The sequence below is a fragment of the Danio rerio genome, chromosome 13, assembly GCF_052040795.2.
Source record: "Danio rerio strain M-AB ecotype USA chromosome 13, GRCz13ab, whole genome shotgun sequence".
Taxonomy (NCBI): Eukaryota; Metazoa; Chordata; class Actinopteri; order Cypriniformes; family Danionidae; genus Danio; species Danio rerio.
Genome location: NC_141033.1, coordinates 53,914,694 through 53,928,200, shown reverse-complemented (window position 1 = coordinate 53,928,200; position 13,507 = coordinate 53,914,694). Strand labels below are relative to the sequence as shown.

General features: G+C 33.6%; 1 protein-coding gene across 2 annotated transcripts in view; it reads right to left on the bottom strand.

Moving 5' to 3' along the window:
* hs3st1l1 (heparan sulfate (glucosamine) 3-O-sulfotransferase 1-like1) overlaps positions 1-13,078 on the bottom strand; it is a 128,709-nt gene extending 115,631 nt beyond the window's left edge. For both annotated transcript variants that reach the window (XR_015505163.1, XM_087277991.1), the window contains exon 1: positions 12,870-13,078. The gene's annotated coding sequence lies outside the window, so the exon portion shown is untranslated. The remainder of the gene's footprint in view (positions 1-12,869) is intronic.
* Between the last annotated feature and the right edge of the window lie 429 nt (positions 13,079-13,507).

Here is a 13,507-nt window from a genome sequence, read left to right as displayed (position 1 = left end):
TCAGCTTCAGCTTGTATGGAATATTCACATTTCGGAAAGACTAATTTTCCCAGACAAACACAGAACACACAAACACTGCAGTGCTTTGTACTTTTCACCATAATTGTCAAGCGCTGATAAACAGGTTGAGGACCACTGCCCTAGCTGACCAAAAACAGACAAATTTGTAATTCGTCCTCCACAAAAAAAGACTTCGTCTGGCAGCAGTCCTCACACTATTTGATCGAGCATAACAATATTTCAACGGTAATATTAATAAACGTGCATTATTTTCAATATTTTCCAGGGGGAAAAGGGGGTCTCAGGCAAAAAAAGGTTGGGACCCACTGCAATAGAGCAAAGATTCATATCAAATGAACACTGCTTTAAGGTTTTCTGAGGATTCTAGGAGCGTTCAGGTGCAGAATGAAATAATCAAATGTAAAAATAACACTGTTCACTCTCCGTTGTATAAATTATTAAATGCAATTAATGTTTAAAGCTACAAATGCTTTAATGTCTTGTATCCGAAGGCTTTACACTCACAGAGAACGGATTTAAAGGGACAGTTCCCCCAAAATAAACTCATTTAGTCACACTTTACTTGATCCAAGCCTATGAGTTTCTTTCTGCTGTTGAACACAAAAGAAGATGTTTTGAAGAATGCTGGTTGCTGGTACACAGTGACTTCTATAGCAGGGAGAAAAAAAATCAATGGGAAGTCAATAAGCATACTTCAAAATATCTACTATTGTGCGCAACGGAAGAACTGAAGGGCGAGTAAATGATGTTTTATTATTGTTAGGTGCACTATCCCTTTAAGTGTGCAGTATGTAGGATTGACAACTCTGCAGTACAAATTCAAAATATTAGAGATGTTTTTTTATTAACAACTAGACGCGGGTTGCCTAATTGATGACACAAACAGCATAGATGTATATACACTAGATATCGCATAGGGACCCTGAGAATGTGTCAATAGCGCCGCCATATTGGTACAGTGCTCCCAGGACAAATGTCATTCAACCGCACTAGTCAAGACAGTGTTATCACATGAAGATGCAGGACTTTAGCGCTGTCTACAGGTGTAGTAACAAGCAAACAAAGAAAACAAAGCACAAACGCAGAACATTTCATAGGGAAGATTTAGCTTTTTTACGTTGCATGTTCTGAACTTTTGTGCTAATCAGGTCACGTTATTGATGATAACAGTCACTTACTGCATTCACCATACGGCAAAGCAGCTCCGACTCGCACTAAACACTCGGCTTATGCTAGTTTTGTTGAATAAAATCAGCAAACAATGCAAAAGAAATACGACAACGAGATGCTGCGCTGCCAGAAACTTGTATTATTGTCGGCTAACGTTAGTGAAAGAGTCGTTCATATCGGTGATTCATTTACAAACGAATCACTCCCTCCGTCAGTATGTGAAAGCAGGAGAGGAGCTGTGTTTCAGGACATGATTAGATCAGATTTAACAGGGAGGGTGGATAGTACATTTCTGTACACACAAACACAAGCTTTTTGTCAGGAATGCCCGTGCGGTCACTGATCCATCAATTTAGAAATGTGATGTAAAATTATAAGTTTCGTAATTAAAAAAAGAATTTGCACACTGACCCGCATTTATTTTAAAGGAGCGCTACCCTGTACTAAAATGGCGGCTCTATTGACGCATTCCGTCCAACAGACAACTTAAGGTAGGCGACATTTAATGTATATATATATCTATGCACAAACAGAAACAAGCATGCCTGAAAATCTGCTTACCTACAGTCTATATATTTAATATGCATTTATTTTGTTAATTTAAAAGCAACTAATGTGGAAACTATTATGGTTAGAAAATGTGTTGAAAACATTATTTATCAGTACAAATTTAAAATGTTATAGATGTTTTTGTTTTTTTTTTACTGGACGCAGGTTGCCAGATTGACAACACAAACAGGAGCAAGCATGCCTAAAAAATGGAGACTGACTCAAACTATTAAAATCATATCAAACTCAAAATATTAGAGCAGTTTTTTTAAACTGGATGCGGGTTGCCAGATTGACGCTAACTATTATGCTTAGAAATGTCTTGAAAATCAATCTCAAAAATTTTAACTCAAAATATTAGAGATGTTTTTAGTTTTTAATTAACAATTAGATGCAGGTTGCCAGATTGACAACACAAACAGGAGCGAGCATGCCTGGAATATCTAGCCTTAAAGCTAATGTCTATTTGTAATATGTCTATAGATTTGCTAGTTAAAACCACCTCATGAGAAAACTATTATGTTTAGAAATGCATTGAAAACATCTTTTTTCAGTACAAATTCAAGGGGCGACATGGTGGCTCAGTGGTCACCTCACAGCAAGAAGATCGCTGGCTTGAGTCCCGAATGGAGTTTGAATGTTCTCCCCGTGTGGTGTGGGTTTCTTCCGGTTGCTCCAGTTTCCCTTACAGTCCAAACACATGCACTATAGGTGAATTGGTGGTTCATTCCACTGTGGTGACACCTAATTAATAAAGGGACTAAGTCGAGGAAACATTAGTGAATGAATAAAATATTAGAGATGTTATTTTAACAGCTGGACGCAGGTTGCCAGATTGACGACACAAACAGGAGCAAGCATGCCTGAAAGGTTGAGCCTGACTCAAACTATTAAAATCATATCAAACTCAAAATATTAGAGCTGTTTTTTTTTCATTCAATTTTTTAAACTGGACGCGGGTTGCCAGATTGACGCTAACTATAATGCTTAGAAATGTCTTGAAAAATTATCTTAAAAATTAACTCAAAATATTAGAGATGTTTTTATTTTTTAATTAACAATTAGATGCAGGTTGCCAGATTGACAACACAAACAGGAGCGAGCATGCCTGGAATATCTAGCCTTTAAGCTAATCTCTATTTGTAATATGTCTATAGTTTCTTCCGGTTGCTCCAGTTTCCCTTACAATCCAAACACATGCACTATAGGTGAATTGGTGGTTCATTCCACTGTGGTGACACCTAATTAATAAAGGGACTAAGTCGAAGGAACATTAATGAATGAATAAAATATTAGAGATGTTCTTTTAACAGCTGGACGCAGGTTGCCAGATTGACAACACAAACAGGAGCAAGCATGCATGAAAAGTTGAGCCTGACTCAAACTATTAAAATCATATCAAACTCAAAATATTAGAGCAGTTTTTTTAAACTGGACGCGGGTTGCCAGATTGACGCTAACTATTATGTTTAGAAATGTCTTGAAAATCAATCTCAAAAATTTTAGCTCAAAATATTAGAGATGTTTTTATTTTTTAATTAACAATTATATGCAAGTTGCCAGATTGACAACACAAACAGGAGCGAGCATGCCTGGAATATCTAGCCTTAAAAGCTAATGTCTATTTGTAATATGTCTATAGTTTGCTAGTTAAAACCACCTCATGAGAAAACTATTATGTTTAGAAATGCGTTGAAAACATCTTTTTTCAGTACAAATTCAAGGGGCGACATGGTGGCTCAGTGGTCGCCTCACAGCAAGAAGATCGCTGGCTTGAGTCCCGAATGGAGTTTGCATGTTCTCCCCGTGTGGTGTGGGTTTCTTCCGGTTGCTCCAGTTTCCCTTACAGTCCAAACACATGCACTATAGGTGAATTGGTGGTTCATTCCACTGTGGTGACACCTAATTAATAAAGGGACTAAGTCGAGGGAACATTAATGAATGAATAAAATATTACAGATGTTCTTTTAACAGCTGGATGCAGGTTGCCAGATTGACGACACAAACAGGAGCAAGCATGCCTGAAAGGTTGAGCCTGACTCAAACTATTAAAATCATATCAAACTCAAAATATTAGAGCTGATTTTTTTTTTTTTTACTGTATGCGGGTTGCCAGATTGACGGTATTATGTTTAGAAATCTTGAAAAATCAATCTCAAAAATTTTAACTCAAAATATTAGAGATGTTTTTATTTTTTAATTAACAATTATATGCAGGTTGCCAGATTGACAACACAAACAGGAGCGAGCATGCCTGGAATATCTAGCCTTAAAAGCTAATGTCTATTTGTAATATGTCTATAGTTTGCTAGTTAAAACCACCTCATGAGAAAACTATTATGTTTAGAAATGCATTGAAAACATCTTTTGTTTTATATAGTCTATAGTTTGCTAATTAAAACCACCTCGGAGTCCCGGATGGAGTTTGAATGTCCCGGTGTGGTGTGGGTTTCCTCCGGTTGCTTCAGTTTCCCTTACAGTCCAAACACATGCACTATAGGTGAATTGGTGGTTCATTCCACTGTGGTGACACCTAATTAATAAAGGGACTAAGTCGAAGGAACATTAATGAATGAATAAAATATTAGAGATGTTCTTTTAACAGCTGGACGCAGGTTGCCAGATTGACGACACAAACAGGAGCAAGCATGCCGGAAAAATCGAGCCTGACTCAAACTATTAAAATCATATCAAACTCAAAATATTAGAGCAGTTTTTTTTTTTTTAAACTGGACGCAGGTTGTCAGATTGACGCTAACTATAATGCTTAGAAATGTCTTGAAAAATTATCTTAAAAATTAACTTAAAATATTAGAGATGTTTTTATTTTTTAATTAACAATTAGATGCAGGTTGCCAGATTGACAACACAAACAGGAGCGAGCATGCCTGGAATATCTAGCCTTAAAGCTAATGTCTATTTGTAATATGTCTATAGTTTCCTCCGGTTGCTCCAGTTTCCCTTACAGTCCAAACACATGCACTATAGGTGAATTGGTGGTTCATTCCACTGTGGTGACACCTAATTAATAAAGGGACTAAGCCGAAGGAACATAATGAATAAATAAAATATTAGAGATGTTCTTTTAACAGCTGGACGCAGGTTGCCAAATTGACGACACAAACAGGAGCAAGCATGCCGAAAAAAATCGAGCCTGACTCAAACTATTAAAATCATATCAAACTCAAAATATTAGAGCTGTTTTTTTTAAACTGGACGTGGGTTGCCAGATTGACGCTAACTATTATGATTGAAATGTCTTGGAAAAATAATCACAAAAATTTTAACTCAAAATATTAGAGATGTTTTTATTTTTTTATTAGCAATTAGATGCAGGTTGCCAGATTGACAACACAAACAGGAGCGAGCATGCCTGGAATATAGCCTTAAAAGCTAATGTCTATTTGTAATATGTCTATAGTTTCCTCCGGTTGCTCCAGTTTCCCTTACAGTCCAAACACATGCACTATAAGTGAATTGGTGGTTCATTCCACTGTGGTGACACCTAATTAATAAAGGGACTAAGTCGAGGGAACATTAATGAATGAATAAAATATTACAGATGTTCTTTTAACAGCTGGACGCAGGTTGCCAGATTGACGACACAAACAGGATCAAGCATGCATGAAAAGTTGAGCCTGACTCAAACTATTAAAATCATATCAAACTCAAAATATTAGAGCTGTTTTTTTTTTTATTAAATTTTTTAAACTGGACGCGGGTTGCCAGGTTGACGCTAACTATTATGTTTAGAAATGTCTTGAAAATCAATCTCAAAAATTTTAACTCAAAATATTAGAGATGTTTTTATTTTTTAATTACCAATTAGATGCAGGTTGCCAGATTGACAACACAAACAGGAGCGAGCATGCCTGGAATATCTAGCCTTAAAGCTAATCTCTATTTGTAATATGTCTATAGTTTCTTCCGGTTGCTCCAGTTTCCCTTACAATCCAAACACATGCACTATAGGTGAATTGGTGGTTCATTCCACTGTGGTGACACCTAATTAATTAAGGGACTAAGCCAAAGGAAAATTAATGAATGAATAAAATATTAGAGATGTTCTTTTAACAGCTGGACGCAGGTTGCCAGATTGACGACACAAACAGGATCAAGCATGCATGAAAAGTTGAGGCTGACTTAAACTATTAAAATCATATCAAACTCAAAATATTAGAGCTGTTTTTTTTAATTGAATTTTTTAAACTGGACGCAGGTTGCCAGATTGACGCTAACTATAATGCTTAGAAATGTCTTGGAAAAATATTCTCAAAAATTAACTCAAAATATTAGAGATGTTTTTATTTTTTAATTACCAATTAGATGCAGGTTGCCAGATTGACAACACAAACAGGAGCGAGCATGCCTGGAATGTCTAGCCTTAAAGCTAATGTCTATTTGTAATATGTCTATAGTTTCCTCCGGTTGCTCCAGTTTCCCTTACAATCCAAACACATGCACTATAGGTGAATTGGTGGTTCATTCCACTGTGGTGACACCTAATTAATAAAGGGACTAAGCCGAAGGAAAATTAATGAATGAATAAAATATTAGAGATGTTCTTTTAACAGCTGGACGCAGGTTGCCAGATTGACGACACAAACAGGATCAAGCATGCATGAAAAGTTGAGCCTGACTCAAACTATTAAAATCATATCAAACTCAAAATATTAGAGCTGTTTTTTTTTTTTATTAAATTTTTTAAACTGGACGCAGGTTGCCAGATTGACGCTAACTATAATGCTTAGAAATGTCTTGGAAAAATAATCTCAAAAATTAACTCAAAATATTAGAGATGTTTTTATTTTTTAATTAACAATTAGATGCAGGTTGCCAGATTGACAACACAAATAGGAGCGAGCATGCCTGGAATGTCTAGCCTTAAAGCTAATGTCTATTTGTAATATGTCTATAGTTTCCTCCGGTTGCTCCAGTTTCCCTTACAGTCCAAACACATGCACTATAGGTGAATTGGTGGTTCATTCCACTGTGGTGACACCTAATTAATAAAGGGACTAAGCCGAAGGAAAATAAATGAATGAATAAAATATTAGAGATGTTCTTTTAACAGCTGGACGCAGGTTGCCAGATTGACGACACAAACAGGAGCAAGCATACCTGAAAATCGAGCCTTACACAGCTAATGTCTAATTTTGTAATATGTGAGTAGTTTGGTAATTAAAAAAAACAACTAATGTGGAAACTATTGTGTTAAGAAACATGCTGGAATAATCCTAACAGGAGGGCTAATAATTAAGTGTATATTGCAGAACAATGAAATATCGCAATGTCAGTTTTTTTCCCCAATATATCATCCATAATAGATTTATTCTGACACCACAAAATAAATAAATATCAAATGACAGACTATTAATTGTTGTCCATCCCACAAATATCTGATCATATTGCAGTGTGTGTCCGTGAAGAAGATGATTGAATTGGTGTGTGTCTGTTCCCTCAATACCCTTGCCACTAACGCTTAAACTTCATGGGTCGCGTCACACCTCAGCTCGTCTAATGGGGTTGGACTTAAACAATGAGACAGGGCTAAAGCCAATGCACCTGCAAATGAGAATTGATGTAGTGCGTATTGCCTCCACCTGTGTGATGAATGGCTCTGAGTAAACCAGCGGATGGGCTCAGAAGCGTGAGGGATTGACGCGGGAATACTGTGTCTGCTCGCGCATGCTTTCCTGTTAGACCTTAAATAGCAGCAGCGCCACAACAACGCAGGCTTCAATTACATGCTGATGAATTCCTGAGACGTTAAGAAGCTGAAATGAGGAAAATGTGCAAGAGAAAGGCAAACGCTCAATGTCAGGCTGAAAACGAAGGTCCGGCATCTCCTGAAATCACTCGCAAGCATACAAATCTGGCTTCATGAAGCATTTTAGTTCACTTGTGGGGCTGCTGAACTGACATATACTGTAATATGAGGGACAAAACACCCAAGTGCATCTAAACAAAACATTAAATACTGTAAATGCATATCAATAACAATTAGGGAAATTTTTTTAACATGTTTACTTCAGGAAGATAACACTATAACATAAAAAAGAGCTAATTCAATTAATAATGTGAGCATTTAAAAATGCTTTAAAAAGTAAAGGTAAAATATATTACTATAAATACAGAAATATAAACATTAAAAGAATACTATAGTACTGTATTTTGTGCATTACGTTTACTTGTGGGTTTGCATATACTGTAATATGAGGGATAAACTGTGAGGAAATAGCTTAAGTGCATCTAAACAAACCATCAAAAATAGCAAATACTTTAAATGCATATCAATTCTAATTACAAATTAAAAAAAAAAAAATCCTAACATGATTACTTCAATAACAAAAATCACAAACATTCAAAGAGCGTCTCCTGAAATCACTTGCAAGCACAAAAATCTGGCTTTACGAAGCATTTTAGTTCACTTGTGGGGCTGCTGAACTGACATATACTGTAATATGAGGGACAAAACACCCAAGTGCATCTAAACACAACATCCAATACTGTAAATGCATATCAATAACAATTAGGGAATTTTTTTTAAACATGTTTACTTCAGAAAGATAACACTATAACATAAAAAAGAGCTAATTCAATTAATAATGTGAGCATTTAAAAATGCTTTAAAAAGTAAAGGTAAAATATATTACTATAAATACAGAAATATAAACATTAAAAGAATACTACAGTACTGTATTTTGTGCATTACGTTCACTTGTGGGTTTGCATATATTGTAATATGAGGGATAAAACTTAAGTGCATCTAAAAAAAACATCAAAAATAGCAAATACTTTAAATGCATATCAATTATAATTACAAATTTAAAAAAAAAAGTCCTAACATGATTACTTCAATAACAAAAATCAAAAACATTCAGAGCGTCTCCTGAAATCACTTGCAAGCACAAAAATCTGGCTTTACGGAGCATTTTAGTTCACTTGTGGGGCTGCTGAACTGACATATACTGTAATATGAGGGACAAAACACCCAAGTGCATCTAAACACAACATCAAATACTGTAAATGCATATTAATAACAATTAGGGAATTTTTTTAAACATGTTTACTTCTGAAAGATAACACTATAACATAAAAAAGAGCATTTAAAAATGCTTTAAAAAGTAAAGGTAAAATATATTACTATAAATACAGAAATATAAACATTAAAAGAATACTATAGTACTGTATTTTGTGCATTACGTTTACTTGTGGGTTTGCATATACTGTAATATGAAGGATAAACTGTGAGGAAAATAGCTTAAGTGCATCTAAACAAACCATCAAAAATAGCAAATACTTTAAATGCATATCAATTCTAATTACAAATTAAAAAAAAAAAGTCCTAACATGATTACTTCAATAACAAAAATCAAAAACATTCAGAGCGTCTCCTGAAATCACTTGCAAGCACAAAAATCTGGCTTTACGGAGCATTTTAGTTCACTTGTGGGGCTGCTGAACTGACATATACTGTAATATGAGGGACAAAACACCCAAGTGCATCTAAACAAAACATCCAATACTGTAAATGCATATTAATAACAATTAGGGAAATTTTTTTAAACATGTTTACTTCAGAAAGATAACAATATAACATAAAAAAGAGCTAATTCAATTAATAATTTGAGCATTTAAAAATGCTTTAAAAAGTAAAGGTAAAATATATTACTATAAATACAGAAATATAAACATTAAAAGAATACTATAGTACTGTATTTTGTGCATTACGTTTACTTGTGGGTTTGCATATACTGTAATATGAAGGATAAACTGTGAGGAAAATAGCTTAAGTGCATCTAAACAAACCATCAAAAATAGCAAATACTTTAAATGCATATCAATTCTAATTACAAATTTAAAAAAAAAAAGTCCTAACATGATTACTTTAATAACAAAAATCAAAAACATTCAAAGGGCGTCTCCTGAAATCACTTGCAAGCACAAAAATCTGGCTTTACGAAGCATTTTATTTCACTTGTGGGGCTGCTGAACTGACATATACTGTAATATGAGGGACAAAACACCCAAGTGCATCTAAACACAACATCAAATACTGTAAATGCATATCAATAACATTTAGGGATAACATTTATAACATTTAGAAAAGCTAAAATATTTAATGCAATTAGTTATGTGAGCTTTAAAAATATAATACTATAAATACAGCAAGAGGTGACGCGGTGGCGCAGTAGGTAGTGCTGTCAGCAAGAAGGTTGCTGGTTTGAGCCTCGGCTGGCTCAGTTGGCGTTTCTGTGTGGAGTTTGCATGTTCTCCCTGCGTTCGCGTGGGTTTGCTCCGGGTGCTCCGGTATCCCCCGCAGTCCAAACACATGCGGTACAGGTGAATTGGGTAGACTAAATTGTGCTTAGTGAATGAGTGTGTATGGATGTTTCTCAGAAATGGGTTGCAGCTGGAAGGACATCGGCTGCTTAAAACATGTGCTGGATAAGTTGGCGGTTCATTCCACTGTGGCGATCCTGGACTAATAAAGGGACTAAGCCAAAAAGAAAATGAATGAATGAATGAATGAATGAATGAATGAATGAATGAACATTTCGAACGCATTTACTTCAGACAGATTACACAATAAAGTAAATTAAAAGCAATGAATACACGAGCTATTAAAAAAAGCTTTTAAAACATTTTAAAAAGCCATTTAAAGGTAAAATATAATACTAAGTAATATAAATGTAAAAAGAATACGATAGTATTTTGTGCATTAAATTCACTTGTGGGTTTGCTAAACTGGCATACACTGTATTATGAGGAATAAACTGTGAGGAAATAGCTTAAACAAAACATCAAATACCGTAAATGCATGAACTCATATGAATAATAATTAAGGAAAAAAACATGTCTAATGTGTTTACTTCAATAAGAAAACAACTATAAAATAAAGAAGCAGAAATATTTAATGCTGTGAATATAAGAGTATGACAAAATTTAATACTATAAATACAGCATTACACATGTAAAAGGAATACTATAGTATTTTGTAGGTTTCATGAACCGTAATGTAAGATAGAAACTGAGAAATTTCTAAACAAAAGTGTACAAAAAAACTTTAAAAGCTTTACAAAATTATTTTAAAAAGCAATTGAAGGGTAAAATATAAGACAATAATAATGTAAATTTAAAAGGAATACTATAGTATTTTGTGCATTACATTTACTTGTGAGTTTGCTGAACTGGAGTATACTATAATATGAGGAATAAACTGTGAGAAAATAGCTCAAGTGCATCTAAACTAAACATCAGATAATAGCAAATATTGTAAATGCATATCAATTCCAATTAGGAAAACTAATTAAAAGCCTAAATGCAACAACAACAAAAAAAGAAACATTTTTTTTATATATACTTATATAAAACAATATAATATAATATAATATAATATAATATAATATAATATAATATAATATAATATAATATAATATAATATAATATAATAAAATATTATATAATATAATATAAGATAAAAAGTAGAATATACTAATATAAAACAATATAATATAATATAATATAATATAACATAATATAATATAATATAATATAATATAAAAAGTAGAATCTACTAATATAATATAATATAATATAATATAATATAATATAATATAATATAATATAATATAATATAATATAATATTATATAATATAATATAAAAAGTAAAATATAATAATATAATATAATATAATATAAATAAGTAGAAAATACTAATATAATATAAAATAAATAAGTAGAAAATACTTATATAAAATAATATAATATAATATAATATAATATAATATAATATAATATAATATAATATAATATAATAAGTAGAATATACTGATATAAAGATAGCAATATAAAAGTAAATGCATTAGCGTAGTATGTTGTGCATTACTTTGCATTATGTCGATTTGCGGCTTTTGCTAAATATAAATAAACTGCATGTAATATAAGCTGGAAACTGTAAGAAATCACTTAAATGCATTAATGCATCTAAAAAGGACATCTAAAGAACACATACAGTAAATGCATGAATATGAACTCCTATAAGGAAAGACAAATATTAAATTTATATTAGAAAGAAGATATATCTTCACATGCTTACTTCAGAGTTACAGCCAAGATGCAACAAAACTCCTTACTTAATGCTATTAATATGTGGGAATCATCTACAAAAGGGTCAAAAATGTAATATAAATGTAAAAGCAATACCATAGCATTTGCTGCATGTGTTTTACTTTGGAGTACTTAAATATGACAATATGCATCATATTTATGAAAATAACAGCATCTAACACCTCATACTGCTGTAGCACTTTTATAAAAGGCAATCATCAGAAAATAATAACTGCGCACGGCTGATTCTGACACACTACTATCAGGCTTTTTAGTGAAATGCAGCACTGTAACCTCAAAACTGTACAATATTACTAATGCACGGCTTACTTGTAGCCTAATTAAAAACACAAAACAATCAGCAAGAAAGCCATTTACAGTAGTTTTCATATGCATTTTGCAAAAAAATAAACTAAAATACATTGCACATAAGCATAACAATACACTGAAATTAAATATAATCACTAATACACTGCTTTCTTGTGATTATAAAAGCATGATCAAACTGCTTTCAAATTAAGATCTTTTTAAAGTTATAAAGTAGTGTATCAGCGATGATGATAACACTGTGGTACTTTAATATGAATACCACGGTGTTCCCAATGAAAGGAAAATTCCATGGTGTTTCTCTTTCATTGTTGTCCCTCGTTTGCAAACACCATGGTAGATGAGTGTAACATTAATATTAAAGTAGCATAGTGTTATCATCATCATACCACACTGCTACAGTGTAAGTATACATATAAAAACACAAACAACCTCAGTACTTTGCACCGTGGCATTCCTTTATAATCTCTATTTAACACCATGGTACAAACAAACACGTCATCCCGGTGTCCAAGTAAGATCTACAGTATATCTCGATGTCTTGACTGTAATGTACCACACCATTACTTTTAATAGCGATCGCTCCGGCGTAAACGATTAAAGCAATCATCGCATCTTTACAGTAAGGTAGTGAACACACACACACACAAACACACACATTTCGTGCAGGTGACAGACAGAAACGCACCTGTGTTACTCCGCGAGTGCTGAGCTGAGGAATCCATGTCTCCGCGTCCGTCCAGATCGGCTCGGTTCTGTTCTGCTCGGTGGTGTTCTCTCCTTTCGGGTATCGTGTGGCTTTCCGAAGTGTTGGATCCTCCTTAAGAAAAGCAGAAGTCAATCTTATCAGTCCTTCAGAGCTGCTGCTGCTGCTCCAGACGCGCCGAGCGCAAGACTGACGACGAGCGCTGAGTTCACTCCGTGCGCGTGTGTGTGCATGTGTGTGTGTGTGTGTGTGTGTGACTGAAGGAGGAGCCCTTTTGATGCGCGCAGATCCACTATAACATCAACTATACAGCTGCGTCCGGAAGTAAACGATAATTGTTTATATTATTTATTAATTTATTAAATTGTATTTTATTAATGTATATTATCCCTACCCTAACCATCAAAATCATGTAATTATAAGCATAATTATTTATTAAATAGTATTTTATTTATGTCTACCCCTACCACAACCCTCACAATAATGTAAAAACAGTATTTATAACGAGAATTATTACTATTATTTATTAAATTAGATATTAATTATATTTTATTAACATCTACCTCTTCCCAAACCCTAAACCCAACCCTCAAAGTAACGCAAAAACAGTAATTATAACC